Source organism: Bos indicus x Bos taurus, chromosome 16 (genome assembly GCF_003369695.1).
Source record: "Bos indicus x Bos taurus breed Angus x Brahman F1 hybrid chromosome 16, Bos_hybrid_MaternalHap_v2.0, whole genome shotgun sequence".
Taxonomy (NCBI): Eukaryota; Metazoa; Chordata; class Mammalia; order Artiodactyla; family Bovidae; genus Bos; species Bos indicus x Bos taurus.
The window spans coordinates 222,190-244,720 of NC_040091.1; the positions used below are offsets into that span (position 1 = coordinate 222,190).

The 22,531-nt window shown below is 46.0% G+C and overlaps 1 pseudogene; it reads left to right on the forward strand.

The window, feature by feature from the left end:
* Positions 1–1,098: 1,098 nt before the first annotated feature.
* The window catches only part of LOC113907026, a 61,021-nt pseudogene continuing 39,588 nt past the window's right edge, over positions 1,099–22,531 (forward strand).

Here is a 22,531-nt window from a genome sequence, read left to right on the forward strand (position 1 = left end):
AAGTCAGATCTCCTTTGGCGTTGTGAAGGGCACCTCAGATTCCTCCCGCATCACTGCAGGAATGAATAGGGCCTCATCTCGAGTTGAGGTGGGAACCTCAGGGTTCCTCTCCATTTCTGACTTATATCGCAGGGTCTCTGCAGAGTTGGACAGGAGAGTCAGGCCTCGAGTTGTGTTGAGGAATGGAACTCCGCTTACGTCTCGAGTTGTACATGGGGTGAAAGGCCACTTGTCGAGTTGTATTTGGAACCTGCAGCTTTTTACAGAGGAAGCAACTGGGGTGTCAGTGCCGCTTCATGTTGTGACTTCATCCTCAGGGTTACATTCAAAAAGGTGCCTGGGCATCGGGACTTATCTTGAGTGAACGGGGATAACGGTGTTTTTCAGAATGTGGCATGACCCACAAGGCTTCCTCTCGAGTTCCAATGTGAGACCGGACTCCTCGTGAGGTGCGATGAGAAGGTCGGGATCCCTTTCCAGACAAAGCAGGGGAATCGACCCTCATGTAGATCAGGAGGGGAGAAGGGGTCAGATTAAGTTGTGGCAGGAAATTCGGTGTTCCTCTCGAGTGAGAACAGTATGTCGGGAACATTTTGAGATGCATCAAGGGTGTCAAGTACCGTTTCAAATTTCAAGAGGGAACATGCGATTTCTCTTGAGATGGTGCAGCATGAAAGGGCTTCATCTCGTGATGACGGGGGAACCTCGTGGTTTTTCTCGAGTTGCGGCGGGGAACTCAGGGAGCCTCTCGTGTTGCCCCAAGGAAGTGCAATCTCCATTCAAGTTGCGAGGGGAAGCTGGGGATTGCTATCCAATCACTGCAGGGCAAATAGACCTCATCTAGGCTTGTGTCCTGAAACTCTGTGTTTCTTTCCAGTGGCGACAGGGATTTCAGGGTTCCATTCAAGGTTCACTTGGGAAGTCAGGCCTCGTCTCAGGTGGAAGCTAAGAACTCCACTCTCCTCTCAAGTTGTGACGGGTAACTCATCGAGCCCACTGAGTGGCCTAAAGGGAGTCAAGCCTCCTGTGGAGTTTTGAGAGAGGACACGGGATTCTTCTCTAGGTCCTTCAGGAAAGGAAGGGCCTCATCTCGCGATGATGGGGGAAACTCGTGGTTTTTCTCGAGCTGCGGCACGACGTGTGGGCTTTCTCTCGAGTAACGACAGGGAACTCAGGGAGCCTCTCGTGTGGCCCTGGGAAGTGCTGTCTCCATTCGAGTTGTGAGGCAGAGCATGGTATTGCTATCGAGTCACGGCAGGGGAATCGGGCCTCAAGACGTGTTGAAGGGGAATCTGGAGGTCTTTCTCAAGTTGAGGCAGCAAACCCTGGGTTCCCTCAACTTGTGACAGTGACCTCAGGGAACGTCTCAGTGTGCCTATGGGAAGTCATGAATACTGTGGAGTTTGGAGGGGACTGTTGAGACTCCACTGCGTTTGGTGCAATGGAAGAGGGCCTCATTTCGAGTTGAGGCAGGAACCTCAGGGTCCTTCTAATGTTCTGACATGGGTCTTGGGCTGTGGTTGCCGTTTAAAACAGGAGTCACATCTCGACGTCTGTCGAGGCATGGAACTCTTCTTTCCTCTCAAGTTGCAAAGGGGTTTCAGGCCTCCAGCCGAGTTGATTTGAGACCTAGGGCTCTTTTTAGATTAGCAACCGGGGCTTCAGAACTCCCTTTGTGTTGTGAGTTGATTCTTGGCTGACATTCGAATTGGTGCAAGGGAATCAGGCCTGATCTCGAGTGGATGGGGAAATTCGTGGCTTTCGAATTGTGACAAGGCCCCCGGGTTCCCCTCCAGTGTCAATTAGATAACCTTCTCCTCTCGAGATGTGATGGGGAAGTTGGTATGCATTTCCAGGCAGCAGGGCAATCGACCCTCATCTCGACTTGAGGCGGGGAAAACGGGGTTTTTCTTGACTTGTAGCGGGAAACTCAGCGTTCCTCTCGAATGGGGACGGGTATCTCGGGAAACTTCTGGAGTTTCGTAAAAAGTGTCAAGGACCCTTTCAAGTTCCAAGGGAAACGTGGGCTTTCCTTAAGGGCCTCCTTAAGCATTCAGGGGAGAATTTCATAGTTTGGTGGAGTTGTGGCAGGAAGCTTAGGGTTCCTCTCGAGTTGCGTTGAACCTGCGGGCCGATCGTGTCTCCTCAGGGAAGTCAGGTCTCCTTCAGCGTTGCGAAGGGCACCTCGGGATTCCTAACGCATCACTGCAGGGATGAATAGGGCCTCATTTCGAGTTGAGGCGGGAACCTCAGGGTTCCTCTCCATTTCTGACTTCGATCACAGGGTCTCTGCAGAGTTGGAACAGGAGAGACAGGCCTCTTCCTGTGTTGAAGATTGGAACTCCGCCTGCTTCTCACATTGTTCACAGGGTGACAGGCCACTTGTCGAGTTGTATTTGGAACCTGCAGCTTTTTCCGGATGATGCAACTGGGGTGTAAGTGCCCCTTCGTGTTGTGACTTCATCCTCAGGGTTACATTCGAACAGGTGCCCTGGCATTGGGACTTGTCTTGAGTGGATGGGGAAATCTGTGTCTTTCAGAATGTGGCACAACCCACGAGTCTTCCTCTTGAGTTTCAAGGTGAGACTGGCCTTCTCCTGAGGTGTGACGGGAAGGTCAGGATCCCTTTCCAGACAAAGCAGCTGAGTCTACCCTGATATCGAGATCACAAGGGGAGAAGAAGCTCAGATTAAGTTGTGCCGGGAAACTCGGTTTTCCTCTCGAGTGAGACCGGTATGTCGGGGAACTTTTTGAGTTTCATTAAGGGTGTCAAGTACCGTTTTGAATTTCAAGAGGGAACATGGGATTTCTTTGAGATGCTGCCACAGGAAAGGGCCTCATCTCGCGATGACGGGGGAAGATCATGGTTTTTGTCAAGTTAGGGCGGGATTCTCGAGTTATGACGGGGAACTCAGGGTGCCTCTGGTGTTGGTCCAGGGAAGTCCAATCTCCTTTCAAGTTGTGAGGGGGAGCTGGGGATTGCTCTCAAGTCACTGCAGGGCAAATAGATCTCATCTAGGGTTGTGTCCAGAAACTCCGTGTTCCTCTCCAGTGGCGACAGGGATCTTGGATTGCATTGAGTTCAACTGGCAGTCAGGTGTCGTCTCGAGGTGAAGCAAAGAACTCCGCCCTCCTCTCGAGTTGGCACGGGTATCTCTTGGAGCCCATTGAGTGGCCTAAAGGGAGACAAACCTCCTGTGGAGTTTTGAGAGAGGACTCGGGATTTCTTTCGAGGCCCTGCAGGAAAAGAAGGGCCTCATCTCGCAATAACAGGGGAATCTCGTGGTTTTTTTCAAGCTGGGGCATGACGTGTGGGGTTTCTCTCGAGTTACAACGGGGAATTCAGGGTGCCTGTCGTGTGGCCCCAGGGAAGTCCAGTCTCCGTTTGATTGGTGAGGGGGATCACTGCATTGCTCTCGAGTCATGGCAGGGGAATCAGGCCTCAAGAGGCCTTGAAGGGGTAATCTCAAGGTCTTTCTCGAGTTGCGGCAGGAAACCCTGGGTTCCCTCGACTTGTGACGGTGACCTCAGGGAGCTTCTCATGGTGCCTATTATAAGCCAGGAATACTTTGGTTTTGGGAGGGGCCTCTCGGGACTCCACTGGCTTTGATGAAATGGAAGAGGGCCTCATCTCGAGTGGAGGAGGGAACCTCAGGGTTCCTCTCCATTTCTGACTTCAATTGCAGGGTCTCTGCAGAGTTGGAACAGGATCTCAGGCCCCATCTTGTGTTGAGGAATGGAACTCCGCTTGCCACTCGAGATGTTCACGGGGTGACAGGCCACTTGTCGAGTTCTATTTGGAACCTGAGGCTTTTCCCGGACGATGCAACTGGGGTGTCAGTGCCCCTTCATGTTGTGACTTCAGCCTCAAGGTTACATTCGAAGAGGTACCCGGGCATTGGGACTTATATTGAGTGGACGGAGAAACCGGTGTCTTTTGGAATTTGGCACTACCCACCAGGCTTCCTCTAGAGTTTCAATGTGAGACTGGCCTCCTCCTGAGGTGCGACAGGAAGGTCCAGATCACTTTCCAGCAAAGTAGGGGAATCGACCCTTATGTCAAGATCAGGAGGGGAGAAGGGGCTCAGATTAAGTTGTGCTGGGAAATTGGTGTTCCTCTCGAGTGAGAACGGTATGTGGGGAACTTTTTGAGTTGCATCAAGGGTGTCAAGTACCGTTGCGAATTTCAAGAGGGAACAGGAATTTCTCTTGACACGCTGCAGCGTGAAAGATCCTCATCTCACACTGACGGGGGAACCTCGTGGTTTTTCTCGAGTTTCAGCAGAATTCCCAAGTTATGACGGGACTCAGGGAGCCTCTTGTGTGGCCCCAGGGATGTTCAGTGTCCATTCGAGTTGCAAGGGGGACGGCAGCATTGCTCTCAAATCATGGCAGGGGAATCGGGCCTCAAGATGTGTTGAAGTTGGAATCTCGAGCTCTTTCCCGAGTTGCGGCAGGAAACCCAGGGCTCCCTCAACTTGTGACGGTGACCTCAGAGAGCTTCTCAGGGTGCCTATGGGAAGTCAGGAATACTTTGAGTTGCGAGGGGCCTCTCGGGATTCCACTGGGTTTGGTGCAATGGAAGAGGGCCTCATCTCGAGGTGAGGCAGGAACCTCAGTGTTCTCCTGTTCTAACGTGGGTCTCGGGCTGTGTTTGCCATTTCAGACATTGACCAAGTTTCGACGAGTGTGGAGGCATGGAACTCTGCTTTCCTCTCGAGTTCACAAAGGGGTTTCAGGCTTCCAGCTGAGTTGAATTTGGGACCTGGGGCTCTTTTCGGATTAGCAACCGGGGCATCAGAACTCCCTTAGTGTTGTGAGTTGATTCTCAGCTGATATTCGAATCAGTTCAAGGGAATCAGGCCTGATCTTGAGTGGATGAGGAAATATGTTGCATTCGAATTGTGACAAGACCCCCGGGTTCCCCTCCAATGTCAAGTAGATACCAGCCTCCTCTCGAGGTGCGAAGGGGACGTCGGCATTCTTTTCCAGGTAAAGCAGGGCAATCAACGCTCATCTTGACTTGAGGCGTGGAAAAAGGGGCACTTCTTGACTTGTGGCAGGAAACAGCATTCCTCTCGTGTGGGGACAGGTATCTCGGGAAACTTCTGGAGTTTCGTAAAGCATATCTAGGACCCTTTCGAGTTCCAAGGGAAACGTGGGCTTTCTTTGGAAACGCTGCAGCGTAAAAGGCCCTCCTCAAGCCTGCAGGGGAGAATTTCGTAATTTGCCTGGAGTTGTGGCGGGAAGCTTAGGGTTCCTCTCGAGTTGTGTGTCGACCTGGGGGACCACTCATGGCTCCTCAGGGAAGTCAGATCTCCTTTGGCATTGCGAGGGGCACCTCAGAATTCCTCGCACATCGCTGCAGGGATCAATAGGGCCTCATCTCGAGTTGAGGCAGGAACCTTAGGGTTCCTCTCCATTTTTGACTTTGATCTCAAGGTCTCTGCAGAGCTGGAACAGGAGAGTCAGGCCTAGTCTTGTATTGAGGAATGGAACTCCACTTGCCTCTCAAGTTGTTCATGGGGTGTCAGTCAATGTCAAGTTGTATTTGGAACCTGCAGCTTTTTCCAGAGAATGCAACCGGGGTGTCAGTGCCCCTTCATGTTGTGACTTCAGTCTCCGGGTTACATTCAAAGAGGTGCCCGGGCATTGGGGCTTTACTTGAGTGAACGGGGAAATTGGTGTCTTTCGGAACGTGGCAGGACCCATGAGGCTTCCTCTCAAGTTTCAATGTGAGACCGGCCTCCTCCTGAGGTGCGACGTGTGGTTCGGGATCCCTTTGCAGACAAACAAGGCTGCTGGGAGCCAGCGTGAGGAACTCCGACCATGGCAAAAGTCATGAGGAAGGAGTCCAGCACAAGCAAAAGCAGGATCGAACCTCAGTAGTCCCCCTGGAAATTCTCAAGCATCTACCTCAAAACCAGAGTCTGCTTACTTTACTGCTTTGTGCTCTCACCTACACATCTGACTTTATGGGGGCCTGTCCCCCACCTCCTCTCTCTGAAAAAGAGTTAACTTACAGCTCCAGTTAATAATAATTCCTGGGCGTGCCAGGAGTGTTTCAATCTACATACTCCTCTGAAGTTTCTCTAGCCTACATGACAGGCTTGTCCGGCCACATGTGATTGTTTATAGCCTCACAACCGTGAGATGCATGAGATGCTTTAAACCTTCTAAAAACAGGTTCTTTAGAGAAGTTAGAAAACTATTAGTATAGTATAGTATAGTGGGCTGATTAGAAATTGTATTGGTGAAGGGTTTTTCATTTGTTGAGCCAATGTTTGTTGCTAAGTTTCCACATCCCTTACCCTTATACACATTAATGTATATATAGAAGAAATAAGTATTAACCTTTGATATTAATCATGTTAGACCTTAGGCTAAGCAAATTCTTTCCTTAATTAAAACCCACTACACCCTCACCCTATAGGAATGTAACTTTATCTGGCACCTTCGGAAGGTGACGTCTGTTTTAAAAAATTATCACCCCTGGAGAAATAAGTGTTCTGGTTGATTGACCACTGTCACAAGGAGAGGGTCATAAATTGTTAGCAAGCCCCCTGGCCAGAAGATGATGTAACACCCCTAAGACCTCTATATACATTTGTATGAAGCACCTGACTTTAATAAAAGTCAGGACTGCTTACCCTGCATGACTTTTGTATAACATCTCAGTGTGTAAAAACAGACCCTGGAAAAATAAAAAATAAGATCAGGTCCTCGAAAGACTGGTCTCCCCATGTGGTTCTTTCTCTCACCTTCTGGCTGAATCCCCATCTGGAACGTGGAGGCTCGTCTAGCCTACTAATTATGCCTGAGCTTCTAAGATCTGACCGGGGAGGCCTTAGTGTCTCCACTCTTTAGGAAGAACAGGAGGACGCCTGCGGCCTACAGATGTGATGTAAATTCCTTGCCTTGGAATTATATTAGCTTTCCACGTAAACCAAGTTATTCAGCCTTTTTTCTCCACTGAATTTTCCTACTCAGCTATCCTTATTCTATTACTCTTTATATCTCTAATTAATATTTAATTAAAGCCAGTGTATTCACCAACGCCGTCCTCCTTCAAATTTCCCTGGATCCACCGGGGCTGGACCCCGGCACAGGGGAATCGACCCTCATGTCGAGATCAGGAGGGGAGAAGGGGCACATATTAAGTTGTGCCAGGAAATTTGGTGTTCCTCTCGAGTGAGACTGGTGTGTCTGGCAACTTTTTGAGTTGCATCAAGGGTGTCAAGTACCGTTTCGAATTTCAAGAGGGAACGTGGGATTTCTCTTGAGACGCTGCAGTGGGAAAGGGCCTCATCTCGCGATGACGGGGGAATCTTGTGGTTTTTCTCGAGTTGCGGCGGGATTCTTGAGTTACGACGGGGAACTCAGGAAGCCTCTTGTGTTGGCCCAGGGAAGTCAAATCTCCAATGGAGTTGCAAGGGGGAGCTGGGAACTGCTCTCAAGTCACTGCAGGGCAAATAGACCTCATCTAGTCTTCTGTACAGAAACTCCGTGTTCCTTTCCAATGGCGACAGGGATCTCAGGGTTGCACTCAAGGTTCACTCGGGGAGTCAGGTCTCATCTGGAGTTCAAGCAAAGAAATTCGGTCTCCACTCGAGTTGCCACAGGTATCTTTTGAAGCCCATTGAGTGGCCTAAAGGGAGTCAAGCCTCCTGTGGAGTTTTGAGAGCATACTCAGGATTGTTCTCTAGGCCCTGCAGGAAAAGAAGGGCCTCATCTCGCGATGACGGGGGAATCTCATGGTTTTTCTTGAGCTGCTGCATGACGTGTGGGATTTCTTTCCAGTTATGACGGAGAAATCAGGGAGCCTCTCGTGTGGCCCCAGGGAAGTACAGTCTCCATTTGAGTGGCTAGGGGGAGCACGGCATTGCTCTCGAGTCACGGCAGGGGAATCGGGCCTCAAGACGCGTTGAAGGGGGAATCTTGAGGTGTTTCTCGAGTTGCGGCGGGAAACCCTGGGTTCCCTCGACTTGTAACGCTGACCTCAGGGAGCTTCTCATGGTGCCTATGGGAAATCAGGAATACTGTGGAGTTGGGAGGGTCATCTCGGGACTCCATTGGGGTCGGTGCAATGGAAGAGGGCTTCATCTCGAGTTGAGGTAGGAACCTCAGGGTTCCTCTCCTGTTCTGAGGTGTGTCTCGGGGTGTGTATGCTGTTTCAAACAGGGAGTCAGGTCTCGACTTGTGGGGAGGCATGGAACTCTGCTTTCCTCTCGAGTTGTCAAAGGGGTTTCAGGCATCCAGGTGAGTTGAATTTTGGACCCGGGGCCCTTTTCCAACTAGCAACTTGGGCTCCAGATATCCCTTCGTGTTGTGAGTTGATTCTCGGCTGACATTCGAATCGGTGCAAGGGTATCAGGCCTGATCTCGAGTGGATGGGAAATACGTGGCTTTCGAATTGTGACAAAACCCCGGTTTCCCCTCCAGTGTCAAGTAGATACCAGACTCCTCTCGAGGTGTGACGGGGATGTCGGCATTCCTTTCCACACGAAGCAGGGCAATCGACCCTCATCTTGACTTGAGGAGGGGAAAACGGGGCTCTTCTTGACTTGTGGCAGGAAACTCAGCCTTTCTCTCAAGTTGGGTCGGGTATCTGGAGAAATTTCTGGAGTTTCCTAAAGCGTGTAAAGTACTCTTTCGAGTTCCAAGAGGGAACATGGGCTTTCTTTGGAAACACTGCAGCGTAAAAAGGCCTCCTCAACTGTGCAGGGGAGAATTTCATGTGTGGCATGAAGTTGTGGCAGGAAGCTTAGGGTTCCTCTCAAGTTGCGTGTCAACCTGGGGGACCCGATCGTGTCTCCTCAGAGAAGTCAGATCTCCTTTGGCGTTGTGAAGGTAACCTCGCTATTCCTCGTGCATCGCTAAAGGGATGAAGAAGGCCTCATCTAGAGTTGAGGCAGGAACCTCAGGGTTCCTCTCCATTTATGACATCGTTCTCGGTGTTTCTGCAGAGTTGGAACAAGGGAGTCAGGCCTCGTTTTGTGTTGAAGCACAGAACTCCGTTTGCTTCTCAATTTGTTCATGGGTTGTCAGCCCACTTGTCGAGTGGTATTTGGAACCTGTGTCTTTTTCCGGACGATGCAACTGGGGTGTCAGTGCCCCTTCATGTTGTGACTTCATCCTCAGGGTTACATTCGAAGAGGTGTCCGGGCTTCGGGACTCATCTTGAGTGGACAGGGATATCGGTGTCTTTTGGATTGTGGCACGACCCACGAGGCTTCCTCTCGAGTTTCAATGTGAGACTGGCCTCCTCCTGAGGTGCGACAGGAAGGTCGGGATCCCTTTCCAGACAAAGCTGGGAATCGACCCTCATGTCGAGATCAGGAGGGGAGAAGGGGCTCAGATTAAGTTGTGCCGGGAAACTCGGTGTTCCTCTCGAGTGAGACGTGTATGTTGGGGAACTTTTTGCGTTGCATCAAGGGTGTCAAGTACCGTTTCGAATTTCAAGAGGGAATGTGGGATTTCTCTTGAGACGCTGCAGCGGGAAAGGGCCTCATCTCGCGATGACAGGGGAACCTCGTGGTTTTTCTCAAGTTGTGGTGGAATTCTCAAGTTACGACGGGGAACTCAGGGAGCCTCTCGTGTTGCCCCAGGGAAGTCCAATGTCCATTCGAGTTGTGAGGTGGAGCTGGGGATTGCTCTCAAGTCACTGCAGGGCAAATAGACCTCATCTAGGGTTGTGTCCATAAACTCCCTGTTCCTCTCCAGTGGAGACAGGGATCTTGGGGTTGCATTCAAGGTTCACCGGGGAGTCAGGCCTCATCTTGAGTGGAAGCAAAGAACTCCACTCTCCTCTCGAGGTGCGACGGGTATCTCTTGAAGCCCATTGAGTGGCCTAAATGGAGTCAAGCCTCCTGTGGAGTTTTGAGAGAGGACTCGGGATTGCTCTCTAGGCCCTTCAGGAGAAGAAGTGCCTCGTCTCGCGATGACGGGGGAATCTCGTGGTTTTTTTCGAGCTGTAGCGTGATGTGAGGGGTTTCTCTCAAGTTATGAGGGGGTACTCAGGGAGCCTCTCGTGTGGTCCCAGGGAAGCCCAGTCTCCATTCGAGTTGCAAGGGGGAGCACGGCATTGCTCTCGAGTCACAGCAGGGGAATCGGGCCTCAAGACACATTGAATGGGAAATCTCGAGGTTTTTCTCGAGTGAGGCAGGAAACCCTGGGTTCCCTCGACTTGTGACCGTGACCTCAGGGACCTTCTCAGGGTGCCTATAGGAAGTCAAGAATACTGTGGAGTTGGGAGGGGCCTCTCGGAACTCCACTGGGTTTGGTGCAATGGAAGAGGGCCTCATCTCGAGTTTAGGCGTGAACCTCAGGGTTCCTCTTCTGTTCTGATGTGGGTCTCCAGCTGTGTTTGCCGTTTAAAACAAAGAGTCAGGTCTCGACGTGGGTGGAGGCATGGAACTCTGCTTTCCTCTCAAGTTGTCAAAGGGATTTCAGACCCCCAGCTGAGCTGAATTTGGGAACTGAGGCTCTTTTTTGCCAGGGTCCAGCCCCGGTGGATCCAGGGAATTTGAAGCGGGGACGGTGTCGGCGAGGATCAGGAAACAATTGCTTAATTAAACGTTAATTAAGGATATAAAGAATGGTTAAATAAGGATATCTCAGTGAGGAAATTCAGTGGAGAAAAGAGGCTGAATAATTCAGCCAGAAGGTGAGAGAAAGAACGACATGGGGAGACCAAGTTTTGGTGAACAAGGCCCGCATTTTATTTTCCAAAGTAGTCTGTATACCTTAAGTTATGCATAGAGGATAATGGGGGAAGGGTTAGAGTCATGCAGTAAGCCAGGCTTTCTTCCTGCAAACTTATCATATGCCAAAGTTTAGGTGATTTGCATCATCATCTGGCCCAGAGGCCTGTTAACATTTTAAGACCCTTTCTTCAGAAAACTTATTTTCCTCTAAAGGTGATTAGTCAGGTGCCACCCTCCAAAAGCATTAAAGTTGCATTCCTATAGGGCAAAGGTATGGTGGGATATAACAAGAAAAAGAATTAACTCAAGCGTCCAAGGTTACAAACATTAAAGCTACTACTTACACCAATCATATTAATCAATACACTGCCAGGGACACAGCAGGTAAGGGATATGGAGACTTAGCAGCAAACATTGGCCCAACAAGTGAAAAACCCCTTATCAATACAATTTCTAATCAATCTTTTAACTGCTCAAAGGAATCCGTATTTAGACAGTTTAGAACATCTCATGCCTCTCACAGTTGGGAGGCTCTGAGCAATCACATGTGGCCGGAAAAACTTATTCAGGCAGGCTAGAGGACTTCCAAAGGAGTTTGTAGGTTGAAACACTATCACACCCAGGAACTTTACTAACTGGAGCTGTAAGTTAACTCTTTTTTTCCAGAGACAGGTAGTGGGGGACAGCCCCCTGTAAAGTCAGAGGTGTAGGTGAGAGCACAAAGCAGAAAGTAAGCAGACTCTGGTTTTGGGGGTAGATGCTCGAGGATTTCCAGGGGGACTCCTGAGGCTCGATCCCGCCTTTCCATATGCCGAGCCTCCTTCCTCATGACCTTTGCCATGGGTGGAGCTCCTGCTCCCAGCATGTCCCCCTTTTTTTATTTCTTAAAACAGCCACACGCAGCTCAGTCGCGAGCTTCTGAATGTTCTGCCGAAGAATCCTGACAATACAAGGAAGAATGATTATGAGAAGCAAAATTAAAGCATCAACAGATTAGACAGAATGTTTTTTCCTGAAATGAAGTTAGAGAAAGTGTGAAAAAAAGTCATTAGCTGCTCCAGCGGTGGTAAAATCCAGTCAAGAGTGTTCCAAGGTCTGTATTTGATTATGACGTTTCCTTAAGTCCAGGCCAATGTCAGAGCTGTTCCAAACACCTGAGATATGATTTTTGATTTTTTCCCATTCATAATCTGTCTCATTTACCTTTAAAGATGTCATGCATATCCACCGGTAATCAGCATGGCAAGACAGAGCCATTTTCACTTTTAAAGCCTGTAACTCAGTCCCAATATGCATCATTGCCTCCTCCAAGGCATCTACCCTCATCTCTAACTTTCAATCTATAGCTTCCTGTGTTGCTAGAGTTACTGAAACATTTTTAGACATGGTATCAACATATTGGGCAGTATTCACTTGTTGAGTCAATGATATTGCTGCCGCAGTAACAGAAGTAATTGCTGCTATTAAAGCTGCTATTCCTAAAATAAGTAAGCCCACAAATCGCCGTTGTCACATTAAATCTTGTAGTTGTTGTAATACAGCAAGACCAAAATTATCATATCAATAAGTGATTACATCATAAGATAAGGTGGACATTGTAACACTACAAAGGAGCAAACATTATATTGAGGGTTTAAACAAGATGAGAGCATACATTGTTCACAAGTCACTACATTGGGTCCACCAGTGAAAGTCATATGTACATTAACTTTTACAGAATCGTTGGTAAAGAGAAAAACATAAGGAGAGTGTAGACAAGCCAAAACAGAATAAGTAGGATTATTTTCTGGTTGGAGTTCGCGCTGCAGCAGCCTCGTCAGTCTCGCCCGGATCTCGATGTTTATCTTGCCTCCCCTTCCGGCGTGCGCCGCCCCCGCTCCCTCGCTGAACCGGCCTCAGGCTCAGCGGCTGCCAAGCGAGTGCAGACGGACGCTGGCGGGGCTACTGGCTGTGAGTGCTGTACGCTGGGTCCTGGCAGCCAGGCTGGTCCGGCCCGCGGCTCCAATGCACGGCTGTTCTGTGCTGCAGCGGCAGGGGCAGAGGAGTGCCCCTCTGCTTTTGTGATCGAAGCAATGGGGGAACCGGATGTCTGGGGGACTGCAACATGGCGAATCAGCCTGTCCCGGATTTAAATTGGAGAATCTGCGTCCTGTGAAAAAATATAAGCACATCCCCGAGGGCTAGTTAATAATGGGTCAGGACCCTTCCATTGTCCTGAGGAGGTCCTTCTATTTGACTAATGGCTTTGCATTTAATTGCTCCAGGCACCAATGACGAAGCATTGCAGTAGTTCCGCCGGATCAGTATTTAGAATATTTATTACAAAAAGAGCATGTTGCAAGATTTGATGGGGAGAGCTATACTTAAACTCCCCTTCTTTTAATTTTTGAATTTGGGTTTTTAATGTTTGATGTGTTCTTTCCACAATGGCTTGTCCCTGGGAATTATAAGGGATGCCTGTATTATGTTTAATTTGAAACTTTATACAAAATTCCTGAAAAGACTTAGAAGGGTAAGCAGGAGCATTGTCAGTTTTCAGAGCTTTTGGCAGGCCCAAATATGAAAAACAAGTAAAGAGATGTTGTATCACATCTTTAACTGCCTCTCCAGTACGAGCAGTTGCAATAATAACATAAGAAAAGGTATCTACAGTTACATGAACAAAGGACAGTTTTCCAAATGAAGAAACATGAGTTACATCCATTTGCCAGAGTACGTTAGGTTTGAGACCACGAGGATTAACTCCCATAGGTAGACTATTATAAACAGTGGGGCAGTGTAAGCAAGAACACACAATCTCTCGAGCAGTCTCTCTGGGAATTTGGAATTGATATCTTAAGGCAGTAGCATATTGATGATGAAGTGAGTGAGAGGCTCTGGCCTCCTCAATCACAGTAGCCACTGTATTTCTGGTTAACAAGTCAGCCAAATCACTAAAGGCATATAAAGGGCCAGGCAATCCGGAATGAGCCCGAATGTGTCCAATGAAAAATATTTTATTTCTTTTCCAAATTTGTTGCTGTATGGTAGTTAACAAATGAAATACGGTAGTTTTATTTTCAGGCAAAACCGCAGTTTCAATGTGTGGAAACAACCTGACAATATACTGAGAATCAGAATAAAGGTTAAATTCTTCATCTGCAAACATAGCAAAAGCCTCTATGACTGCTGTTATTTCAGCCCTTTGAGCTGAAGTTTCCTGTGTTTCCAAAACCTTTTGGTGATTTTTAGTAACTATGGAGGCTTTACCGTTTGCTGACCCGTCAGTAAAAACTATTTGAGCATTTAGAATAGGGGATTGTTTACATCTGACAGGAAAAATAACTGGATGTCTGGATATAAAATTCAGCAAAACAAATGATGCAAAAATTTGACCAAAATAGTTTCCTATAGCAATCTGCCAGTTTTCAAACATTAGAAGAGCATCAAGTTGTTCCTTATTATATGGAATTACAATTTCTGATGGCTCTTTACCAAATAATTCAATGCTCCGCTTTTTCCCTTTAATATCAAAGTAGCTATCAATCCTGGATAAGAAGCCACTACTTTTTTAGTTTGAGCGGGAAGATGGACCCACTCTAGGGGGCCGTTTTGCCATAAAACCAATTTTTTGCCTGGCTACCCCAATTACACCTATGGGGTTTTATGGCAAAGGAATTGTCAAGCAGTTGTCAGCTTAATTTTTTTAATTTTTAAAATTTACATTTTAACAACATAAATTTAGATATATGTTAATTTAGGTCTAATGTTTAGTTTAGGTCTCTGTATAAATTTAAATAATAAATGTATAAACTCCTTATCTCATTTTGGTATACAGATATACCTAAATGCAAATGTATTTATATATGTATTTATATGTGGCAACAAGTATAAACTTATTGACATATAATATATATATAAATCAATATACTTGAATTAATCTTATAATTAATATATTAATTAATTTATATTACAGCAATACAACCCGTACACAGCTAATACCAACCAACACAAACCAATGTACTGCAGTAATACATGTCATACATATATAATATAGTTATACAGTATATAGAACATATATCATCACAGCACATCAATCCATACCAATTAATATCAGCCACACATACATTATATTACTGCAATATATATTTAATTATATAGTATATATATAATATGCATATATAGTATACATATTAATTTATATACAAATTAATTAAGTACAGATCTATAAATAGAATCAGGTATACCTTTATTATATTTTATTTATACCCATACCTACATCTTCCAAGTGCCATTCTTCATAAATCTATTTAGAATCAAGCTTAAAAATCACCACCAGCAAATCATTTTCGTAGCCTATATGGCGACTGAACATTCTTCTATTTAATTTTTCAGCACTGCTTTATTATAAGACATAGGTTGCAAAAAATAATAAGCTATTTGTATTGTAAGCTGAAAAGAATGAGAATCATAGAGTAGATCTGCAACAATCTCTTCTGAGGATGGCAAGAAAAATAGACATTTCAACTGCACGTTTAGATTTGCAGTCAGGTTAATGGAAACAAATAGCCCCAGGTCATTCACCTTAAAACCTAAATAAAGAAACAGTTGGCCAACCAGAGGTGTAGAATTGGTATAGAATTTAAAGGCTGAAGAGACAGTTTTTTATGACAGTTAACCTGGGATATCCTCTAACGCACATTAATGAAGTCTCCTTTATGTACAGTTGGGAAGGTCCCCTGGAGGAGGAAATGGCAACGCACTCCAGTATTTTTGCCTAGAGAATCCCATGGACAGAGGAGCCTGGCGGGCTACAGTCCATGGGGTCGCAAAAAGTCGGACACAACTGAGCGACTAGTACATACTAATTAGGCAAACTGTAATTAGGCAAATATATTTATATTATGTATTTATAACAATATATAAAGTATTGTTAATTGTACCTCCTGTTGATAACTAAGAAATTGAGAAAACCCTTCTCTGAGTATCTCTTATTTGAGACAGCACGTCCCTCCCCCATACGGTAAAGGGGAGCGTAGGAACTACATAGGGTTGGAAAGTTCCACAGGTATCCTCAAACTGCCAACCTAACATTTTTGAACTTTTAACTACTGTGGGGGCTTGAGTGCAAATGAAACAAAATTTGACCCCTGAAATCTATCAGGGCAGCTATCATCACTATTTTGTAAAAGACTTGTAGTTTATCCTTATTGAATGGAATTATTATATTTGCTACTTCTTTTCTAAAAAGTTCCACACTTCTTTTTTCCTCCTTTTATAATTAATTGTGCCACCAAGCTGGGATAAGATAAAACTTTTTCTTGGGGTCACTGGTAGATGGAACCAATGGGCCTTTTTGTCACAAGCACCCTGTAGGTGTATGTATTGTGGCAAGAATAATTTAATCTCATCTTTTGGTAATATTAATCCTAATTAACTGATCATTTAAAGGCTCATCTACTTTAACAAGAGCCGACCCTGTCTCATTAGTCAACTTTCTCTTAGAACTGGAATTAGGATCGCTTTTTAAGCAATCAAACAAAGGCTTTAAATCTGCAGTAGTCAGTTTTAAATGTGGGCATATCCAATTAATGTCCCCTAATAATTTTTGGAAATCATTTAAAGTTAGTAAACAATCTCTCTACAGCTTCAAAAGGGCATTATCAGTTTTCAAAACTTTTGGCAGACCTAAATATGAGAAGCAAGTAAAGAGGTGTTGCACAACATCTTTATAAGCTTCTCCAGTTATCGTTTTGTAACCTAAATCTGGTCTATAGCCTTTTATATGAAAAGCAACCATCTAATCTTTGCTTGAATACTTCCAGCAACGGGGAACTCACTACTCTTCAAGGTTTTAAACCCTCCCTCACCTTTTTCTTTACAGCATTCCTACCCCACATACCACTTTCTCTAAACCCAACAACTCATTTTCAGTAGTATGTTTTGGCCAGGAGCTGGGTCAGTCTTTCCCAGAAATGTTAAGAGACATCTGTTCCTGTGTCTAATAGCCCTGACATTTTACTTTCTTGAATTAAAAGATCTTTTAAAGGCCTTGAAAAAAAAATAAATAAAGGCCTTGGAGCTGTAATTTCCTGCACCCAAAAGGCTAGATCACTAGATCCAAATGCTCTGTGGCTCTTAGCTTGAGAAGTCAAGCTTTTTCCTGTCTGATAAGGTAAAAGCAAAAGCTGTGTTACTCTTAGACCTTTATTAATTTGCACAGTTTTGGTAGGTGGCGAGATCAAAACTTTAATTTCTCCAATATAATCAGAATCTACTACACCATGCACCACCGAAGTTTTTTGAAAAGAAAGCAAACTATGTCTCAGCACAAATCTTACAATGCCCTCAGGCAGGGGGCCAGCCACTCCCATTGGTATCAGAGCAACCGGCATGTCAGGGGTTAATACTGTTGCTAAATCCCCTTACCTTTCAGCTTTTCTCTTAGCCTGGGTGAGACCCCCATGAGGGGATTTTCTCCAAGGAGCACGCTCTGCGTATTGTGCACGAAGTCTGTTTTAAAAGCTCCACTGTTCAAAAAACTTTTTATCTTCCTCAGGTTTAGGCAACACTTTGAGAGGCTTTGGGTGCAAAGTGGGGAACTCTTGGGCCCTGGAAGGCCAAAACGGAGGCGGCAGCGATCGCCTTAAATCAGAAAGTGATGGATAATTTTTTTTTTTTTTTTAATGGTTTGCGCAGAGGGGGAGGGAGCTCACCAGGGCGCCTGGTCACAGCGTCTCTTCCTGTTTTTTATTCTCTCTCTCTCTCCCTCTCTTCCTGCCTTTCTCACTTTTCTCTCCCCCTTCCTTTTTCACTACCCTTCTCTTTCCTTCATTTCTTTCCCTTTACTCTCTTTCTCTTTCTTCGCTCCTCCGTCTCTTTCTCTCTGTATCTCTTTTTCTAACGTCCTTTCTTCCTTTCTCTATCTTGCTGCGTTCTCTGATTCCTTCCTCCTCCTTTCCTCTCTCCTTTTCACTCTTTAGCTCTTTCTCTATCTTTAGATGTTTCTCTATTTTCTTTTTTCTTTTTCTTTTTCACTTTTTTCTTTTCTTTTTCTTTTTCTTTCTTTTTTTTTTTTTTTTTTTTGCTTGGGTGAGGCCCCCCTGAGGGGGTTTTCTGCAATAAGCAGGCTCTGTATATTGTGTATTCTTTAAAGCTCCTTTGTTTAAAAGAAAGCTTTTTTTTTTTTTTCAGCCTTAGGCAATGCTCTGGGAGGCTTTGGATGTAAACTGGGGAGTTCCTAGGCTCTGGGAGGTGCAAGTGGAGGTGGGGTAGTCGCCTTAAATCAGAAATTGTTGGATAAATTTTTAAAGGTTTGTGTAGAGGGGGAGGGGGCTCACCAGGGCGCCCGGCCGCAGCGTCCTGTAAGCCCTATCCTTCCTCAGGAGGTAGAGCACAGTCTCCCTCCTTTCCTTCGTCAATGGCAGACAACATGATCTGCACAGAAGGTGGAGACCCACTACCATCCACCGCTATAGCCTCTCCCATAGGCTATCCAACAGCTCATGACGGGGGTCCAGAACATTTTTAATCATATTTATAGGATAAGTTTTTAGTTGCTTTTTTTTTTTTTTTTTTACCTTCACCCAAGTATCTAAATTAACAGTCCTGTCTTTTGGAAACCAAGGACACTATTCTTGTACAAATGAAAAAAATGATTGAATGGTAGATTTTTTAACTTTGATTCCTCTCTTACTTAATAACTGCAAAATTACTCCTATAAAGAGCTGTCTTTCATTTGATTCAGTGTTACCCATGTCAGAAAATTAAATATAGTAGAAGATATAGTTTTAGTTTTCAAAGATCAGGTTTCTTTCGACTTTTAACTCTAGAAACCGGGTTTTCCCTCCAACCCTTTAACACTTTCAATACTTCCCACTCCTCTCGCCCTGTCTATCCTACAGGGGGGTCCGCAGCACCCTGAGTGGGGTCCTAGCCGTCCCGAAAACTCAATACAGAGGGAACAATAGGGCAGATGACCCTAATTGTTCTGAGGGGTGAGCAATAGGGCTGATGACCCTAATTGCTCTGAGGGGGGAGCAACAGGGCTGATGACCCTAACTGCTCCAAGGGGGTGCACTAAGGGTGGCCGAGAGGAGCTACCCCACATCCGAGGTCAGGGGCAGCAGCCAGGAGGACCCCATGCCCGAAGGACGGTGGCCAAGAGGACTTACCCCACGTCCGAGGTCAGGGGCAGCAGCCGAGAGTGCCAGGCTGCGAATGTGCAGAAACAGCCTAGAAGAGCTACCCAAGTCCGAGGTCAGGGGCAGCGGCCAGGAGGAGCTACCCCACGTCCGAGGTCAGGGGCAGCGGCTGAGAGGAGATACCCTGCAAACAAGGCCAGGGGCGGCCGCTGGGAGGAGCTACCCCCACACCCCCACGCCTGAGGCCAGGGGTGGCGGCTGGGAGGGCCAACCCCATGTCCAAGGAGCAGTGGCTGCACGGGTGCAGGAGGGCCTAGAGAAGCTATCCCACGTTGAAGGTCAGGAAGGGCAATGGTGAGGAGATACCCCTCATCCAAGGTAAGCAATAGTGGCTGTGCTTTGCTGGAGCAGCCGTGAAGAGATACCCCATGCCCAAGGTAAGAGAAACCCAACTAAGATGGTAGGTGTTGCAAGAGGGCATCAGAGGGCAGACACACTGAAACCATACTCACAGGAAACTAGTCAATCTAATCACACTAGGACCACAGCCTTGTCTAATTCAATGAAACTAAGCCATGCCCGTGGGGCAACCCAAGACGGGCAGGTCATGGTGGAGAGATCTGACAGAATGTGGTCCACTGGAGAAGGGAATGGCAAACCACTTCAGTATTCTTGCCTTGAGAACACCATGAACAGTGTGAAAAGGCAAAATGATAGGATACTGAAAGAGGAACTCCCCAGGTCAGTAGGGGCCAAATATGCTACTGGAGATCAGTGGAGAAATAACTCCAGAAAGAATGAAGGGATGGAGCCAAAGCAAAAACAATACCCAGCTGTGGATGTGACTGGTGATAGAAGCAAGGTCCCATGCTGTAAAGAGCAATATTGCATAGGAACCTGGAATGTCAGGTCCATGAATCAAGGCAAATTGGAAGTGGTCAAAAAAGAGATGGCAAGAGTGAATGTTGACATTCTAGGAATCAGCGAACTGAAATGGACTGGAATGGGTGAATTTAACTCAAATGACCATTATATCTACTACTGTGGGCAGGAATCCCTCAGAAGAAATGGAGTAGCCATCGTGGTCAACAAAAGAGTCCGAAATGCAGTACTTGGATGCAATCTCAAAAAAGACAGAATGATCTCTGTTCGTTTCCAAGGCAAACCATTCCATATCACAGGAATCCAAGTGTATTCCCCAAAAAGTAATGCTGAAGAAGCTGAAATTGAACGGTTGTAGGAAGACCTACAAGACCTTTTAGAAGTAACACCCAAAAAAGATGTCCTTTTCATTATAGGGGAATGGAATGCAAAAGTAGGAAGTCAAGAAACACCTGGAGTAACAGGCAAATTTGGCCTTGGAATACGGAATGAAGCAAGGCAAAGATTAATAGAGTTTTGCCAAGAAAATGCACTGGTCATAGCAAACACCCTCTTCCAACAACACAAGAGAAGGCTCTACACATGAACATCACCAGATGGTCAACACCAAAATGAGATTGATTATATTCTTTGCAGCCAAAGATGGAGAAGCTCTATACAGTCAGCAAAAACAAGACCAGGAGCTGACTGTGGCTCAGATCATGAACTCCTTGTTGCCAAATTCAGGCTGAAATTGAAGAAAGTAGGGAAAACCACTAGACCATACAGGTATGACCTAAATCAAATCCCTTATGATTATACAGTGGAAGTGAGAAATAGATTTAAGGGCCTAGATCTGATAGATAGAGTGCCTGATAAACTATGGACTGAGGTTCATGACATTGTACAGGAGACAGGGATCAAGACCACCCCCTGGAAAAGAATTGCAAAAAAGCAAAATGGCTGTCTGGGGAGGCCTTACAAATAGTTGTGAAAAGAAGTGAAGCAAAAAGCAAAGGAGCAAAGGAAAGATATAAGCATCTGAATGCAGAGTTCCAAAGAATAGCAAGAAGAGAAAAGAAAGCCTTCTTCAGATATCAATGCAAAGAAATAGAGGAAAACAACAGAATGGGGAAGACTAGAGACCTCTTCAGAAAATTAGAGATACTAAGGGGACATTTCATGCAAAGACAGGCTCGATAAAGGACAGAAATGGTATGGACCTAACAGAAGCAGAAGATATTAAGAAGAGACGGCAAGAATACACAGAAGAACTGTACAAAAAAGATCTTCATGACCAAGATAATCACGATGGTGTGATCACTCACCTAGAGCCAGACATCCTGGAATGTGAAGTCAAGTGGGCCTTAGAAAGCTTCACTATGAACAAAGCTAGTGGAGGTAATGGAATTCCAGTTGAGCTCTTCCAAATCCTGAAAGATGATGCTGTGAAAATGCTGCACTCAATATGCCAGCAAATTTGGAAAACTCAGCAGTGGCCACAGGACTGGAAAATGTCAGTTTTCATTCCAATCCCAAAGAAAGGCAATGCCAAATAATTCTCAAGGTACCACACAATTGCACTCATCACACACGCTAGTAAAGCAATGCTCAACATTCTCCAAGGCAGGCTTCAGCAATATGTGAACTGTTAACTTCCAGATGTGCAAGCTGGTTTTAGAAAAGGCAGAGGAACCAGAGATCAAATTGCCAACATCTGCTGGATCATCAAAAAAGCAAGAGAGTTCCAGAAAAACATCTATTTCTGCTTTATTGAGTTTGCCAAAGCCTTTGACTGTGTGGATCACAATCAACTGTGGAAAATTCTGAAAGAGACGGGAATACCAGACCACCTGATCTGCCTCTTGAGAAATCTATATGCAGGTCAGAAAGCAACTGTTAGAACTGGACATGGAACAACAGACTGGTTCCAAATAGGAAAATGAGTTCATCAAGGCTGTATATTGTCACCCTGCTTATTTAACTTATATGCAGAGTACATCAAGAGAAACGCTGGACTGGAAGAAACACAAGCTGGAATCAAGATTGCTGGGAGAAATATCAATAACCTCAGATATGCAGATGACACCACCCTTATGGCAGAAAGTGAAGAGGAACTAAAAGGCCTCTTGATGAAAGTGAATGTGGAGAGTGAAAAAGTTGGCTTAAAGCTCAACTTTAGAAAACGAAGATCATGGCATCTGGTCCCATTATTTCATGGGAAATAGATGGGAAACAATGGAAACAGTGTCAGACTTTATTTTTTTGGACTCCAAAATCACTGCAGATGGTGACTGCAGCCATGAAATTAAAAGACGCTTACTCCTTGGAAGGAAAGTTATGACCAACCTAGATAGCATATTCAAAAGCAGAGACATTACTTTGCCAACAAAGGTTCGTCTAGTCAAGGCTGTGATTTTTCCTTTGGTCACATATGGATGTGAGAGTTGGACTGTGAAGAAGGCTGAGTGCCAAAGAATTGACAGTTTTGTACTGTGGTGTTGGAGCAGATCTTGAGAGTCCCTTGGACTGCAAGGAGATCCAACCAGTCCATTCTGAAGGAGATCAGCCCTGGGATTTCTTTGGAAGGAATGATGCTAAAGCTGAAACTCCAGTACTTTGGCCACCTCATGCGAAGTGTTGACTTATTGGAAAAGACTCTGATGCTGGGAGGGATTGGGGGCAGGAGGAGAAGGGGAAGACAGAGGATGAGATGGCTGGATGGCATCACTGACTCAATGGACATGAGTCTGGGTGAACTCCGGGAGTTGGTGATGGACAGGGAGGCCTGGCGTGCTGCGATTCATGGGGTCACAAACAGTCTGACACGACTGAGTGACT